Source organism: Xyrauchen texanus, chromosome 9, assembly GCF_025860055.1.
Source record: "Xyrauchen texanus isolate HMW12.3.18 chromosome 9, RBS_HiC_50CHRs, whole genome shotgun sequence".
In the NCBI taxonomy this organism is placed as follows: Eukaryota; Metazoa; Chordata; class Actinopteri; order Cypriniformes; family Catostomidae; genus Xyrauchen; species Xyrauchen texanus.
Genome location: NC_068284.1, coordinates 18,780,993 through 18,796,718, shown reverse-complemented (window position 1 = coordinate 18,796,718; position 15,726 = coordinate 18,780,993). Strand labels below are relative to the sequence as shown.

Sequence of the window (15,726 nt, the reverse complement as noted above, 5' to 3'; positions counted from 1 at the left end):
GGACTAGTGTCTCAAGCACAGATTGAACCTAGTCTTGAAATGTAATTCTGTGGGATAAGATGATTGAAAGCATTTTTTTAAGGCTAAAACATGCATTTTTTGTAGACATACTCAATTCTGATCACAGAGCAACTGATCAGCAGTCAGAATAAATGGCTTATTTTACATGAAATGCCATCTTTGTGAACATTTCTGTAGGATTTATTAATTTAAAGGTACACTAAAAATGTTTGTTTGTGTTGCTGACCAATATGACAGTGGTCTTGAACTTGGACACCTACAGTATGGGAATGAACAGTATCACACAAAAGCAAAAAAATAAAAATATTTTAATTAAACCTTGCCTTACTTTATGTCATGGCTCCAGATTAAGCACATAACTGAGCTCATCCAGAATGAGCTCGTCCAGCCACAGCATGCGTTTGGTATTATTAAAGTAGTGGAAAGACTATCTGATGCCATAGCTGGCTGGCTTTTACACAAACAGGACTGCCATTATTTATTAGTATGCAGTAAACAAGTGAGGAAGAGCAGACCTGGCCGACACAACCATCTCACTTCCTGTCTCATTCATAATGAATGGATGGGAGATAATGGAGTTAGCCTCATATTTACACCCCTGAAATATCCATTGTTCTGGCAATGGCGACTGTAGATGAAAATAGAGGTAAATGAGAACAGCATCTTAAACTGGGTAGATGTTATGAAGAACCCCACTACTTTCATGAATCTGCTAATGAATCTGCTTAAGTTACTTGCAGAAACTGTGGCGAGGGAGGTCTCCATCCAAATTCAATGTTGAAGTATGTAATTTCTGCAACACTAGCAGCACCAAAAAGAATTGCAATAATTATTGTTTTCAAACATGTCTCCCAAATGTTCACCCATCACTGGTCAGACAAAAAGAGCCCTATCCCAAACTCACAGCACTGGTGGCACCACTGTTTTTAATAGCACCACAGAGGTGAATTAACAAAACAGTTGTGCCACTTTTGTGCTTAGTATTTCAGCTTTACAAACTACATTTTATTTACTAACCACTCGCAATCTTGTTTTAGCAGGCAAAATAAATTTAAATCAAGCCATCGTCATTTCTTTCTGCACAAACATGCCTCCTTTCTATGTAAATTAGGCTCATTATAGATTGCGTTACATTCACAAGCTCGGTGCTATTTACCTGGTGCAATTATTTCAACCGAGGAACGCAGGCAGTAAAAAGAATTGTAAAAGACATTTGTGTACATTGTCTATCGATCATGGCAGTAGTAATTCATCAAATAATTATCTAATGATGGAAAAGACCATTATAACCTGGCATATATCCATTGCTATTGGTGTAGTCATGAGCACTTTTGGCACGTTAAAGAGCTGATTCAGGTGTCAGAATCAAAGTAGTGGAGTGATTCAGTACAGTCCGGGCAGAGTGTACCAGATTGCCGTGGTCTGCTGCATTTGCTGCTATAATGCGATCAGAACTGGCGGGCAAGATCAGTAAAATGACACTTAAAATTGTGGATTTGCTCTCATTACAACATGAACTGAAAATGTTTTTGGTAATCATGTTATGTTCTATATAGGTTAATTGTAAAATCCTGTGGATTGATTAGGGAAACAGACCTGATCAAATCACCCTGATTTGTTTACTGTTGTTCAGTGTGTGGCCCAAAGCATAGAGCAGTACAGCAGCAGGTGTTGACTAGTGTGCTCAACAGAGTCAAGCATTTCCAGGGCCACTTGGGCTAGTGATATCAAATATAGTTCACTCACAGCTCCAGGTCAGATGGTCACAGTGGGGTAACCCAAACAATTCTGTCTAGGACTGCCTCCCCAACTGAGTTTATGTGCTCTCAAATTATTAATGAGGTGACTTTGACAGTAGTTTTTGCAGCATGGTGAGACTATGAACATTTCTTATTACTAACTAATGCCAATACCATGTCATTGCATTCCATTGCAGGTGTGAGCAAATTCATTAAATGAAAGGTAATGGGCATTATCTGTAAACTAGGGGTGTAACAGTTTATCGTGGCATTACACATCACGGTTCAAAAATGTGATGATTTGCATTCTGGAGATGGAACTTTTTTATTATTACTTATTATTATTTTAGCATCTGTTCTATCAAATATGTGCAACCTCCTACATCTATGTAATGCTGGCATACAAATGGTAATCACTTCTTTGCACACATGGAGCTCTAAAATATGATCGCACACTAGCAGCCATAGGTGTTGTACATTGAGTTCTGCTAAAGCTGCTGAAATGAGCAAGCAGGTATAGCTGCAGGCCAGAGACCTCCAAATGGGGGCTGAATCTCCAAAGGAGGGCGGGGTTACTACAGAAGGGGGACGGATTATTCCAAAAGAGGGTTGAGCAAACTCCAAAAGGGGGTGTCACTTCAACACACATTTAAGGTTAGGGAAAGGGTTATGTAAGGGGCACCTTATATCTTTGCTGGCGGTTTGGAGCTCCCGCCCCTTTTTGGAGTGAGCAGGAGAGAGAGGCGCATTTTCAGCGCAAAGGATCAAATGTCAGTTTGAAGCGTGATAATGATCTGCTCTGACTACATGTTAAAGTAATGTTTACAGAGGTTTAACTATATTTAATATAATATATGATATACAATAATATTTTAGGAAAATACAATTTAAATAAAAAATATTTTAAATGTATGTAATCTGTGACTGTATGTAAGCAGCATATGTATCTAACATAATTACGTAATATAAGTAAGCAGATTTATTAGCTAATTTTTTCATTTGGTGTCACCACTGCCCATTTTGGGTTGGTTTTAGTTCTAGTACATATCTGATGGATCATAAGAAATTTACTTTTAGCTAAATTTTAAAGGAATAGAACTCTTTTACAAATGTCTTTAAAGTAATAATAAACAACTTTAAATCCTAACTTTTCTTGATTCAGGCTAAAATATTGTGAACCAAACTGAACCATGAGTTCAGTCTCGTGAACAGGTTAGAATTGTGAGATGAGTAAATCGTTACACCCCTACTTTATACATTAAATGCATTAACAAATTTGCTTTCAGAGTGCATAGGCACAAATCTTGAAAAGCACAGTGATAACAGTCTTGCACCGAAGAATGCTAACTTGTGCAAGTTTAAACACACACACAAATCTCTCTATATATACGATTTATGATGAGCTGAGGGTAATTTATGGATCCAGTAAAACAGGCAGGACTGTGAATGTGCACTGACTTGCTTCTTTATAACTCAACATCCACAGATAAAGTCATCCGACCAAGCAAATTTACCACTGAGACATGCAAGCAAAGCTTCCACTCAGCCTAATCAACGTTACACATTAAGGCCCAGAGTTCTAATATGACACTAACTTCCATTACACCAGTCATCAAAATCTAGAAGTACATTAGCTAGTTACAGTAGCACAATACACTGAATGCCAAAAAGCGAGATATCACTTCACCTCAGAAGTTTACTTTAGCATATTTTAAATCACATATTGGACATTGTTTTGTTTCAGTAGTTTTCTTATTGTCACATTTTAAATGGGAGCAAGTTTATGCTATTCAATAGTTGGCTTGCTTCCTTTAAATAAATGCTGAGAAGGAAGTTCCTTTAAGGAACATTATATATTAATGCACCTGATTTGAGAAGACTAATTTGCTTCTAAAATGAAAGCAGCCACACTACTATATAATATATGTATAATGCACATTATGGCCTTGATCCAAATTCTGCACTTGACTGGGCTTGCAGTCTTGTGGCCTAAGCTTATGTGTCTGTGAAGACTGTAGGCCTTAGGGTGTCTCATGTGTTATTTTATGATTCAAAAGTGTACTTACAAGTTTGATCTAATTAAGACACAAGCCCTGCATAACTTTGAAAATGGACAGATATACCAAAAGTTTGAAAGTTTGAGACTTGTAGTGGGCAATTCATGAACTATCCCCATTGTGCCCTTGAGCAATAGATAACCCAAGGATGTTCTAGGGCAGGGGTGTCCAAACTATGGCCCGCAGGCCATCTGTGGCCCGCCGACTGCTCTGATGCAGCCTGCAAGAGATTTTGGGAATAGAACATAATTTGACCCGCAACTGAGAAATTATATGAAATCTGTATTCTGAGCGCTGGGTGTTGCTATTATGTACAGCCAAATTTCACAGCACATACGTCTCCACTAGTTGCCACAAGCTTCATCCATTGAAAGATTTCAGGAGTTTAGAATCATCCAGATCAGAATCAGAATGAGCTTTATTGCAAAGTATGATTACACATACAAGGAATTTGTCTTGGTAACAGAAGCTTTCAGTGAACAAACAATACAACAACAATAAAAAACAGAATAACAATATTAAAATATAAGTATATAGAAATACACAATAAGACAACCTCTGCTTGGCCTTTTCCACAATGGAGTCAATGTGGGTCTCCCACTTCAGGTCCTGTGAGATGGTAGTGCCCAGGAACCTGAATGACTTCACAGCTGCCACAGTCCTGTTTAGAATGGTAAGCGAGGTCAATGTTGGGGTGTTCCTCCTAAAGTCCACTATCATCTCCACTGTTTTGAGTGCTCCAGGTTGTTTTGACTGCACCAGTGAGCCAGCCGTTAAACCTCCCTTCTGTATACAGCCTCCTCGTCATCTCGGATGAGGCCGATGACTGTAGTGTTGTCTGCAAACTTCAGGAGCTTGACAGAGGGGTCATTGGCGGTGCAGTCATTGACATACACAGAGAGGAGTAGTGGGGAGAGCATACATCCCTGGGGGGCACCAATGCTGATCATACAGGTGCTGGAAGTCCATTCCCCCTGTCTCACTAGCTGCTGCGTGTCCATCAAAAAGCTGGTGATCCACTGACAGATAGACTTGGGAAAAGAGAGTTGGTGTCATTTAGGAGAATAGCTGGGATGATGGTGTTGAAAGCCGAACTGAAGTCCACAAATAGGATTCTTGCATATGTCCCTGGTCTGTCCAGATGTTGCAGGATATGATGCAATCCCATGTTGACTGCATCCTCCACAGACCTGTTTGCTCGATAAGCAAATTGAAGTGGATTTACAAAGGGTCCAGTGAGGTCCTTCAGGTGGGCAAACACAAATGACTCTCAAATGACTTCATGACAACAGAAGTCAGAGAGATGGGTCTGTAGTCATTAAGTCCTGTGATTTTGGGTTTCTTTGGGACAGGAATGATGGTGGAGCATTTGAAGCAGCAAAGAAATTCACACTGCTCCAATGATCTATTGAAGATCTGTGTGAAGATGCTGGTTAGCACAGGATTTTAGATAAGTGGGTGAAACACCGTATGGGCCCTGTGCTTTCCTTGTCTTTTGTTTCCGGAAGGAATGGCATACCTCCTCTTCACAGATCTTAAGTGCAGGTTGAGTAACAGGAAGGGGGAGGAGGGGGGTTGCAGGAGGTGTTGATGTTAGTGTGAAGTGAAGGTCAGAGCAGGTGTGGGGTGTGAGACTAGGCCTTTCAAATATACAGTAAAACACATTCAAGTCGTCAGCCAGATGTTGGTTCCCTACAGTGTTGGGGGATGGTGTCTTGGAGTTAGAAGGGTACTTTAGGCCTCTCCAAACTGATGCAGGGTCGTTAGTGGAAAACATATTTTTCAGCTTATCAGAGTAACTTTTTTAAGCCACTCCGAATTCTGTGTTCCAGGCCTGATAGTACAAAATTGTATCCACACTTCTGTAAGCATCCTCTTTGGCCTGACGAAGCTGCCTGAGTTTTGCTGTTAACCATGGTTTGTCATTGTAGTATGTTAAATAAGACCTAGTAGGAATGCACACATCCTTACACTAACTGATATATGATGTCAGAGTATCTGTGAGCTCATCCAGATTGGTGTCGGCAGCCTCAAATACACTCCAATCAGTGCATTCAAAGAAGGCTTGTAGTTCCAGCTCTGCTTCATTGGTCCAACTCTTTACAGTCTTTACTACAGGTTTAGCTTTAGATTTAAGTTTCTGCCTGTAGGTTGGAAGAAGATGAACCAGACAGTGATCAGAGAGTCCCAAAGCTGCACTAGGGACAGAGCAATATTCATTCTTTAATGTTGTGAAGAAATTATCCAATGTATTTCTGTCTCTGGTGGGGCATGTAATGTGCTGTCTGTATTTTAGCAGTTCACGGGTGAGGTTAGCTTGATTAAAATCTCCCAGAATAATATTAAGTGAGTCCGGGTATTGTCGTTCTGTGTCTGTGATCTAATGAGCCAGCTGTGCTGCGCTCATTAGATATATAAACACTAAGTAACCAAGGAAAACTCCTGCTGTGAGTAGAAAGAATTAGAGTTAAGAAAGAGCCCTTCCAAATTAGGACAGCACATCTTCTTTAACATTGTTACATCTGTATACCAACTCTCATTGATGGAAAATCATGTTCCACCACCTCTCATTTTCCCTGTTAACTCCGCAATGCGATCCGCTCTGAACAGCTCAAAGCCTGGCAGATGTAACGCACAGTCCGGAGTGGCTTCACTCAGCCAGGTTTCTGTGAAGCACAAGGCAACAGAGTTTAAAAGTCCTTGTTTGTACGGGTGAGGAGATATAGTTCGTCCATTTTGTTCGGGAGAGAGTGGAGATTCACCACATGAATACTCGGCAGCACTGTTCGAAAGCCGCAATGTCGGAGCTTGACCTGCGCGCTGGCTCACTTCCCTTGCTTGCGTCTTATAGCGTGCTTAAACAACACAGCTGCGCCTTCTAATATATATATATATATATAATTAATTATTTTTTTTTTTGTGTGTACAGAGATTCTCTCTAAATGCGCATGGAGCTGCGGGAGAGTAACTGATGGCACAGGCAAGACAGACAGTCTGACTAAACTGATCCACCAATCAGAACATTCATTTCAGACAAAATTAGATATTTGCTAACCAATCATATTTTCCATTTCAGTAAGGGTCATGACATTTCCAGCATCTGATGCACAAGCATCCCTGGAGGAACTATAATTTTCACTGTAAATGTATCTCCCTGGTAAACGTTAATATATATACACCGATCAGCCACAACATAAAAATCACCTGCCTAATATTGTGTAGGTCCCCCTCGTGCCACCAAAACAGCACCAACCTGCATCTCAGAATAGGATTCTGAGGTGATATTCTTCTCACCACAATTGTACAGAGCGGTTACCTCAGTTACCATAGACTTTGTCAGTCTGGCCATTCTCTGTTGACCTCCCATCAACAAGGCATTTCCATCCACAGAACTGCAGCTTACTGGATGTTTTTAGTTTTTGGCACCATTCTGACTAAATTCTAGAGACTGATGTGTGTGAAAATCCCAGGAGATCAGCGGTTACAGAAATAATCAAACCAGCCCATCTGGCACCAACAATCATGCCACGCTTCAAATCACTGAGATCACATTTTTCCCCATTCTGATGGTTGATGTGAACTTTAATTGAAGTTTCTGACCCGTATCTGTATGATTTTATTTATTACACTGCTGCCACACAATTGGCTGATTAGATAATCGCATGGATGATTGTTGGTGCCAGATGGGATGGTTTAAGTATTTTTGTCACTATTGGTGGCATTTTTGCCCCAAGCTCCCTTTAATTTCAGACCCTGCATCACTGTTCTATTACAAGCATTATTGGTGAGAGAAATATCCTTTATTAATACATTAACAAAATGTGATTAAAACTTGCATAATATTAAGTATACAATATAAAGGTGATGTAATAGTGGCATCTATCTTTTTATTCTTTTTATTTTTATTGCAATGGTGCAGCCCGCAACACCTTAATTATTTTCGCATCTGGCCCCCAGTAGAAAAAGTTTGGACTCCCCTGTTCTATGGGCACAGAAGCTACAACGTAACTTGCCGATGTTGCATTAACGTCATGGAAACAAATTTCACCAGCAACAGCCTAAGGCAAACATACAGATACTATTCTATATTCATCACACACTCTTCCTAACAGAGTTGGATCAATGCACCACCATGTCTGTTCAGGATGTGAAAAAAAAAGACAGAGGGACACAGATAAGATCCGCACTGGAAAACATTCAAACCATCAGAAAATGACATTCCTTGAGTATCAGTGAAGAGACAGCAGGCCTATAAGGAATCTGCACATCCTCTTAAAGACTGTTACATTCACTCCACAGTCATTGGATAAATATGTGTCTAGGTACAATGGACCTGACACTCAAAATAAGATGAGCAACTTAACCCTCTTGAGATATTCAGGTCATTTTTGACCCATTTAAGAGTTCAAAGCAGCTAATCTTAAATTAATCTTAATGTTGTATTTGGCCAAAATGCCTTTGGATTCTCCTCAACAATTAAAGGAATAGTTCACCAAAATATTTAAATTCTCTCATCATTTACTTTACACATACCCTCATGCCATCCCAGACTTCTAGTAACGGACCAGTCACCGACTAGTTACTGTTACGAATGCAGACAGCGAAGGCAGACGAGGAGAGCGGATCTAAGTGCAAGCTTTAATTTATTGAAACTCAAAAACACAAAGGAAAACCCTCAATGGGGAAATAAACATAACACAGAAAACACAGGCAGGGAACACACACCGGGCTAACAACATTCAACGAAAGACAAGGACTGAACCAAAAACCAGGATATTTTGAACAATGAACAAAATGGCAGTGATGATGACAGGTGGATACTGGGAAGTGTAGTTCTTTTAAACAATAGACTAGTGAGAGAGTGGAGCTAAACAAGGGACAAAAGTGAAAACTACGGAAAACAAAAGGGACAAAAATGGAAACCAAAGGGGCAACGGTAAACAAGACAAGGTAACCTAACATAGCCCCTAAGGATCGGATCCAGACGATCCTAAAGAAAAACACCAAAGACAAAAGGAACCCATAAAACAAAATGATGGCACGGGGCACAGAGGGCAGGCAGGAAGTCAATGGGGCACAGAGTGCAGGCAGGAAGTCCTGGGGGCACAAAGGGCAGACAGGCAGTCCAGGGGCACAGAGGGGCAGACAGGCAGTTCAGGAGGGCACAGATGGGCAGACAGGCAGTCCAGGGGGCACAGGGGCAGGCAGGAGTCAGGGGGTTCAGAGGGCAGGCAGCCAGGGCACAGCTGACAAGCAGGAGTCCTAGGGGCACAAGGGTAGGACAGGTTCAGGTGGTCTGGGAGCTGGCCACAGGGCAAGGATAGGTTCAGAGGCCTGGGAGCTGGCCACAGGGCAGGATAGGTTCAGGAGGCCGGAGCTGACCACAGGATAGGGACAGGTTCAGGTGGTCTGGGGCTGGCCACAGGGCAAGGATAGGTCTGGGGATCGGGAGGAGGCCACAGGACAGGGACTGGGTCAGGAGGCCTGGGAGGAGGCCACAGGATCAGGAACAGGGTCAGGAGGCCCTGGGAGGAGGCCACAGGTCAGAGGCAGGGTCAGGAGGCCCTGGGAGGAGGCCACAGGACAGGGGCCGGGTCAGGAGGCCTGGGAGGAGGCCACAGGACAGGGGCCGGGTCAGGAGGCCTGGGAGGAGGCCACAGGACGGGAACTGGGTCAGGGGGCCTGGGAGGAGGCCACAGGACAGGGGCCGGGTCAGGAGGCCTGGGAGGAGGCCACAGGACGGGAAATGGGTCAGGGGGCCTGGGAGGAGGCCACAGGACAGGGGCCAGGTCAGGAGGCCTGGGAGGAGGCCACAGGACGGGAACTGGGTCAGGGGGCCTGGGAGGAGGCCACAGGATAGGGGCCGGGTCAGGAGGCCTAGGAGGAGGCCACAGGTCAGGAACAGGGTCAGGGGCTCTGGGAGGAGGCCACAGGACAGGGGCCGGGTAAGGAGGCCTGGGAGGAGGCCACAGGACAGGGGACGGGTCAGGAGGCCTGGAAGGCTCTGAGGACGGAGCCGAGGAAGGCTCAGGAGGCGGAGGCGAGGAAGGCTCAGGAGGCGGAGGCGAGGAAGGCTCAGGAGGCTTTGGGGGCAGAGCCGTAGGAGGCTCGGGAGGCGGAGCCGTAGGAGGCTCGGGAGGCTTGAGAGGCGGAGCCCTGGAAAGCTTGAAAGGCGGGGCTCTGGAAAGCTTGGAAGGCGGAGCTCTGGAAAGCTCAGAAGGCGGAGCTCTGGAAAGCTCGGGAGGCTCGGAAGGTGGAGCTCTAGGAAGCTCGGAAGGCGGAGCTCTTGAAAGCTCAGAAGGCGGAGCTCTTGAAAGCTCGGGAGGCTCGGAAGGCGGAGCTCTAGGAAGCTCGGAAGGCGGAGCTCTGGAAAGCTCGGAAGGCGGAGCTCTGGAAAGCTCGGAAGGCTCGGAAGGCGGAGCTCTAGGAAGCTCGGGAGGCGGAGCTCTGGAAAGCTCGGGTAGCTCGGGAGGCAGAGCTCTGGAAAGCTCGGGAGGCTCGGAAGGCGGAGCTCTGGAAAGCTCGGGAGGCTCGGGAGGAGCTGACTTTTGGACTGTCATGGCTACTGGCGCTGGCTCTTGGACGGTCATGGCTACTGGCACTGGCTCTTGGACGGTCATGGCTACTGGCACTGGGACGGACAAGACCACAGGCGCTGACTCCGGAACGGTCGAGGCCACAGGCGCTGGCTCAGGAGCGGTCGAGGCTACAGGTGCTGGCTCAGGAGCGGTCGAGGCTACAGGTGCTGGCTCACTGACGTCGGAGGCTACAGGCGCTGGCTCGCTGACGTCGGAGGCTACAGGCGCTGGCTCGCTGACGTCGGAGGCTACAGGCGCTGGCTCACTGACGCCGGAGACTACAGGCGCTGCTGGCGTCGGAGACTACGGCTCTGGCTCGCTGGCAGGCGTGGGCTCTGGCTCGCTGGCCGTGGCAGGCGTGGGCTCTGGCTCGCTGGCCGTGGCAGGCGTGGGCTCTGGCTCGCTGGCCGTGGCAGGCGGAGACTGGGGAGCAGAAGCCTTTCCTCTTGTCCTCCTCCGCCGGGCGGATGAAGCTGGCAACGTTAGCTCGTTGGCCGTGGCAGGCACGGAAAGCCCAGAGGCGGAAACCGGGATCGAGAGTGGTGGTTCCCCGGCAGCGAGTTCTCCCAAGACTAAACTCACATATTCCCTCCACGTGAGGTCTCCGGAGTTCGGCAATTCCCTCAGCTGGTATGTTGGTAGCCCGAGCTGGTAGATGGTCTTTAGGGATGCGTCGTCAAAGCCGGTGTGGGGGGCAACAGCGGACAAGAAGTGGGAGAACTTGCGGATGGTCTGGGTCAGTTCCATGAGGTAAGCTGCTAGATCCATTTGTGGTCTTTCGTTCTGTTACTGAATGCAGACAGAGAAGGCAGACGAGGAGAGCGGATCTAAGTGCAAGCTTTAATTTATTGAAACACAAAAACACAAAGGAAAACCCTCAATGGGGAAATAAACATAACACAGAAAACACAGAAAACACAGAAAACACAGAAAACACAGAAAACACAGAAAACACAGAAAACACAGAAAACACAGGCAGGGAACACACACCGGGCTAACAACATTCAACGAAAGACAAGGACTGAACCAAAAACCAGGATATAAATACACAAGGACAGGATGATTACAAATGATACACAGGTGAGAACAATGAACAAAATGGCAGTGATGATGACAGGTGGATACTGGGAAGTGTAGTTGTTTTAAACAATAGACTAGTGAGACAGTGGAGCTAAACAAGGGACAAAGTGAAAAATACGGAAAAAAAAAAGGGACAAAAATGGAAACCAAAGGGCAACAGTAAAACAAGACAAGGTAACCCTAACAGTTACCGAGTGCAAACACTCAAGTCTTCTTAAATGAATGAACCATATTACTTTGCAGAAAAAAGGTTTGTTGATTATTATTAAAAAAGACATATTTACAAATATTTATATACATATATTAATATATATATATTTTTTTTTAATTGTTAAATATTATTGTCACTGTTTAGTAAAATCAATAATCCACTGAAGGCTGTGCATTCAAATACATTTTTGTATTTGTTCAATTCACAAGTGGCTTATGAATTGTCTGAATTCACACAGACCTCTGTAACCAGTTTAATGAGTCATATTTTATAGGAGCTGAACTTTATTTGCAAGTTCTGCACCATAAACAGTATCCTAAAAGAACATGATTTTCTTATTGTGCCTCAGACACTTTACACAAACAAAGCTTTATGGTAGCTGGCTCAAAAGAGCTCAGAACAAATTTCCTGAGTAGCAGACGAGGCCCGTAGTAGGGCTAGAAAGGAGCAGGCCGTACCTTGCACAGCTCAACTTGGGAGTCTCGCTGGTGCCTGTCTGAGAGCAGGCTTGAGGGACTGATAAGCTGTATGTACTACAAACAAGCACATGCCGTTTACTGACAAATTAAAGCTGCATGATATTCCTCACTTTAAGCTGAAAAGGCCTATGATGTGCACTTAAGCTACCAGGATAGTTTGATGCACTCCAAACAGAGTGATGATGGTTGAGAAATTCTGGGCAGAGTGTTGCTCAGAGAGTAAACAGAGAGGTGAGGTGAACATTAAGGATTAAGGATCATAATCTGAGTTCTTCTAACTTCTCTCTTCTATGTAGAAAAAATAATACCAAGTAAGGTCCATGAACTCACTGGGAATGGAAAAATTCAAGAATGATTTCTGAGTTAATTACAGTTGAGACACCCACCAGCCACTCACTAACACCTTTTCACACATCTGTGTCTTCTTCAAAATGTATAACAATACACAATATTACCGCTTTTGTCATGAGAATTTATTACACTATATTAAGGAAGAATACAGCCAAAAAGAAGCAGTTTTTGAGCTGCCTGGTTTAACAAATTGGAATCTGTTTATGAGCCAAGCTGAGGCGTTCACACAATGCATGAATTCCTCTGGTCGGTGCAGCGGTACACTCTGGCCATGTGGGCCTCAGTTCATTGTCGCTGTGGATGTAACCAGCACTGTATGGCTAGCCTGCAGTGCCACTGCACCCACATATGGAGCAAAATACATTAGAATGCTACTGTTAGCAACTGATTCACAGAAGGTACAGGCAACAAACACTGTGTATAGTAACAGTGATGACAAGGTAGATATAGATAAAATTGCACCCTGATGACACAGGAGAACTCTTTTTAAGTTAGTTATTCTGTAGCTATTTAGAAAACCATCAATGTAAGGATGCTTTAAAGAACCCAGAATCCTGAGCAATCCTGATCCTGAAAAGTGCGAGTGAAGTTTCAAAAATCACAACCACAATGCTATACTGAGAAACACAAAAAAACGGTTCATGAGACATTGCTGAATGCTTTGGGGAATTTCTTTTCCACTACCTAGTTGAAGCCTTTGTACCATAACGCCAATCTTATGATTGGCAATGATGTTTGAGCCCTGCCCTTTTAGGTGTGCATTTGCCCTATATAACCAGGCACTCACACACCATTTCTTCTAATGATGGGAAGATCGGATAATTTTACTGACTTGGATCTTTGAGCTCGTTCAGCAAAATTAATGAATCTTTATTCAAGTGATTTCGTTCATTTGAGCAGAATTAAATAAAAATGTTTTATTGTTTTAAATTTTCAATAGCCAAATCTCCCCCAACACGTGCAGCCAAGGACAAATTATGAGAAACAGAAAGATTGGTTCACCTTTGGAATCTTTTTTTCCGAGTCGTTCGTTCTTTTGCTACGTAGCAGCCATATATGCTATGCACACACAGAGGAAACAGAAATGATTAGTTCACCTCTCAAATATTCTGGTCTGAGTCGTTCGTTCTTCTGTAATGTGACAGCCATATATGCTATGCACTGCACAGATGTCTCGAGAGGTGAACCAATCATTTCTGTTTCCTTTGTGAGAAATGCATAGCGTATATGGCTGTCCCGTGACAAAAGAACGAATGAGCTGGACCAAAGTTTGGAATGTTTCGGAATAATTTCTGTTTCCTGTACAGTGCCTATGCGGTTTTCAAGTAAAAAACGAATGGAGGTTGCGCATTGCGCATGTGCGACCAACACAAAATGAACTAATCACTCTCTGAGACTACTCGTTCTTCGAAGTCACAAATTATTTGTTCAAAATTAATGTCCAGCTTTAATGGGGGCAGACTGCCTTCACTGTGAGGACATGAGTCTCAAGGCTCTGCTTTAGGGTCACCCTCATTCTGAGGGACCAACACATTCTCATTCTGAGGGACTAACACATTCGTCGCATATTGACGCGCCAGGTACACCTTTGGCGTCATTTTTCGACGCGCAGGGCAGTCCCATAGACTTCCATGCATCTCCGCGAACCGGAGCGTGCAGCGTTCAAATGTCACGTCTCGGGTAAGCTCACGCCTCGAACGGGTGGACAGTCGAGACCGCGATCAATAACAATCAAAAGGAATAGGCTGCAATGGCCCTCCAACTGTTTTGTGACGTTTAAAACCCCGGAGACGTCACGTTCTACATATCTCCGAACCGGAGCGTGCAGCGTTGAAATGTCACGTCTCGGGTAAGCTCGGTTTACGTCTCGGGTAAAACGACGCCAAAGGTACACCCGGCGCGTAAATAAGCGACGCAAAGGGGTCCTGCCCGAGCGTCCGTATGTGAAAAGTTGGGGTGTGAGAATGTGTTGGAGGGACGATTCCACCTCATGCACCCTCCCGACCGCTTCCTCTGTGTTAAGTCTCGAGGAACCACATGAGGGAACACGGCAGGGCTGCGTGTTTCCTCACTGTCTGCCGTCAAAAGACTGTGGTTAGGAAAGCAATGTTGTTCTTTTCCTGAGGTTCACACAGAGCTTACTGGGACCTGGCGCACACAGAGATCGGTGGGACTGCCGTCCTCAGGCATATTTCAGTGTCTTTGTTCTGTAAGGCAAATAGCGCTGTCAGTTCCCAGCGGGAAGGATACCCCTGCAAGTATAGCATTTATAGGCATCTAGAGCTCATGCCATTTTCTATTATGTTTTACTCTGCCTTCCCCGCTACTGTAGCGAATTTGGTAGTATCTTTGAGCTAGGAATTAAATTAAACTGTCCTTATTCTCCATTATTATGCAAGGAAATTTATAATGGAATTATTCACATTCGACAACTATTATAAATTAGATAAATGACAAATAACTAGATTATTTGTCTTTTGCATTGAATGAAGAAATTAGTATGAACTTCGATGTTAGTTTGACTCTATTATGGTCAAGGATGCTCCACATGGTTTGATGTGTTGAGGCCTGCTGGCCTGCGACCTCGCGGTCAGACTGGGTGTTCCCGGTCCCACACAACCAGCAACCAGCAGAAGAGAGAACAGGGAAGTGAGAGGGAGGTCACTCCAATAGTGCCTTTGAACTCCTGAGGGAGGTCACTCCTCTGGAGTTTGGCTTGTCCAATGAGAAAGGTGCAATTTTCCAGTGGGAAAAGTTCCTTTGTTTAGAAGCTGACTCATTTGCAGTTTATGCCCCTTTATGCACTCTGATGTATATAGCAAGCATACAATGCATGCTATAAGGAGGTGATATACACCAGTGTGCAGGGCGTCACACAAGGATTAATTTGATAGAAAGCATGATACCAATAATTTTAAATTATCCAGTGGTTCTGTCATAAGGTATGCATAAAGCAGTATACAGTACAAAAGAAACTATACAAGACAGTAATGATCATACACACAATGTCCTGAGGATATACATGCTCATTTATAGAACAGCTTGTAAAAATTAATGAAGGAAAGTCTGTTGCGTTTGCATGTGGCTACCCTCCTCCACTTGGAATGTCACTCATGTCCACTAGTTGCTGGACCAGTGTCGTCAAAGACACTGTAAAGGCTGATAATGATCAGTGGGGGAGCAAACATCTCGGAGTCTGCTTGGGCCTAC

At 44.3% G+C, this 15,726-nt stretch overlaps 1 protein-coding gene across 6 annotated transcripts in view; it reads right to left on the bottom strand.

The window, feature by feature from the left end:
- The window catches only part of LOC127649148 (rho guanine nucleotide exchange factor 4-like), a 62,901-nt gene that overhangs the window by 23,193 nt on the left and 23,982 nt on the right, over window positions 1-15,726 (bottom strand). The window lies entirely within an intron of this gene.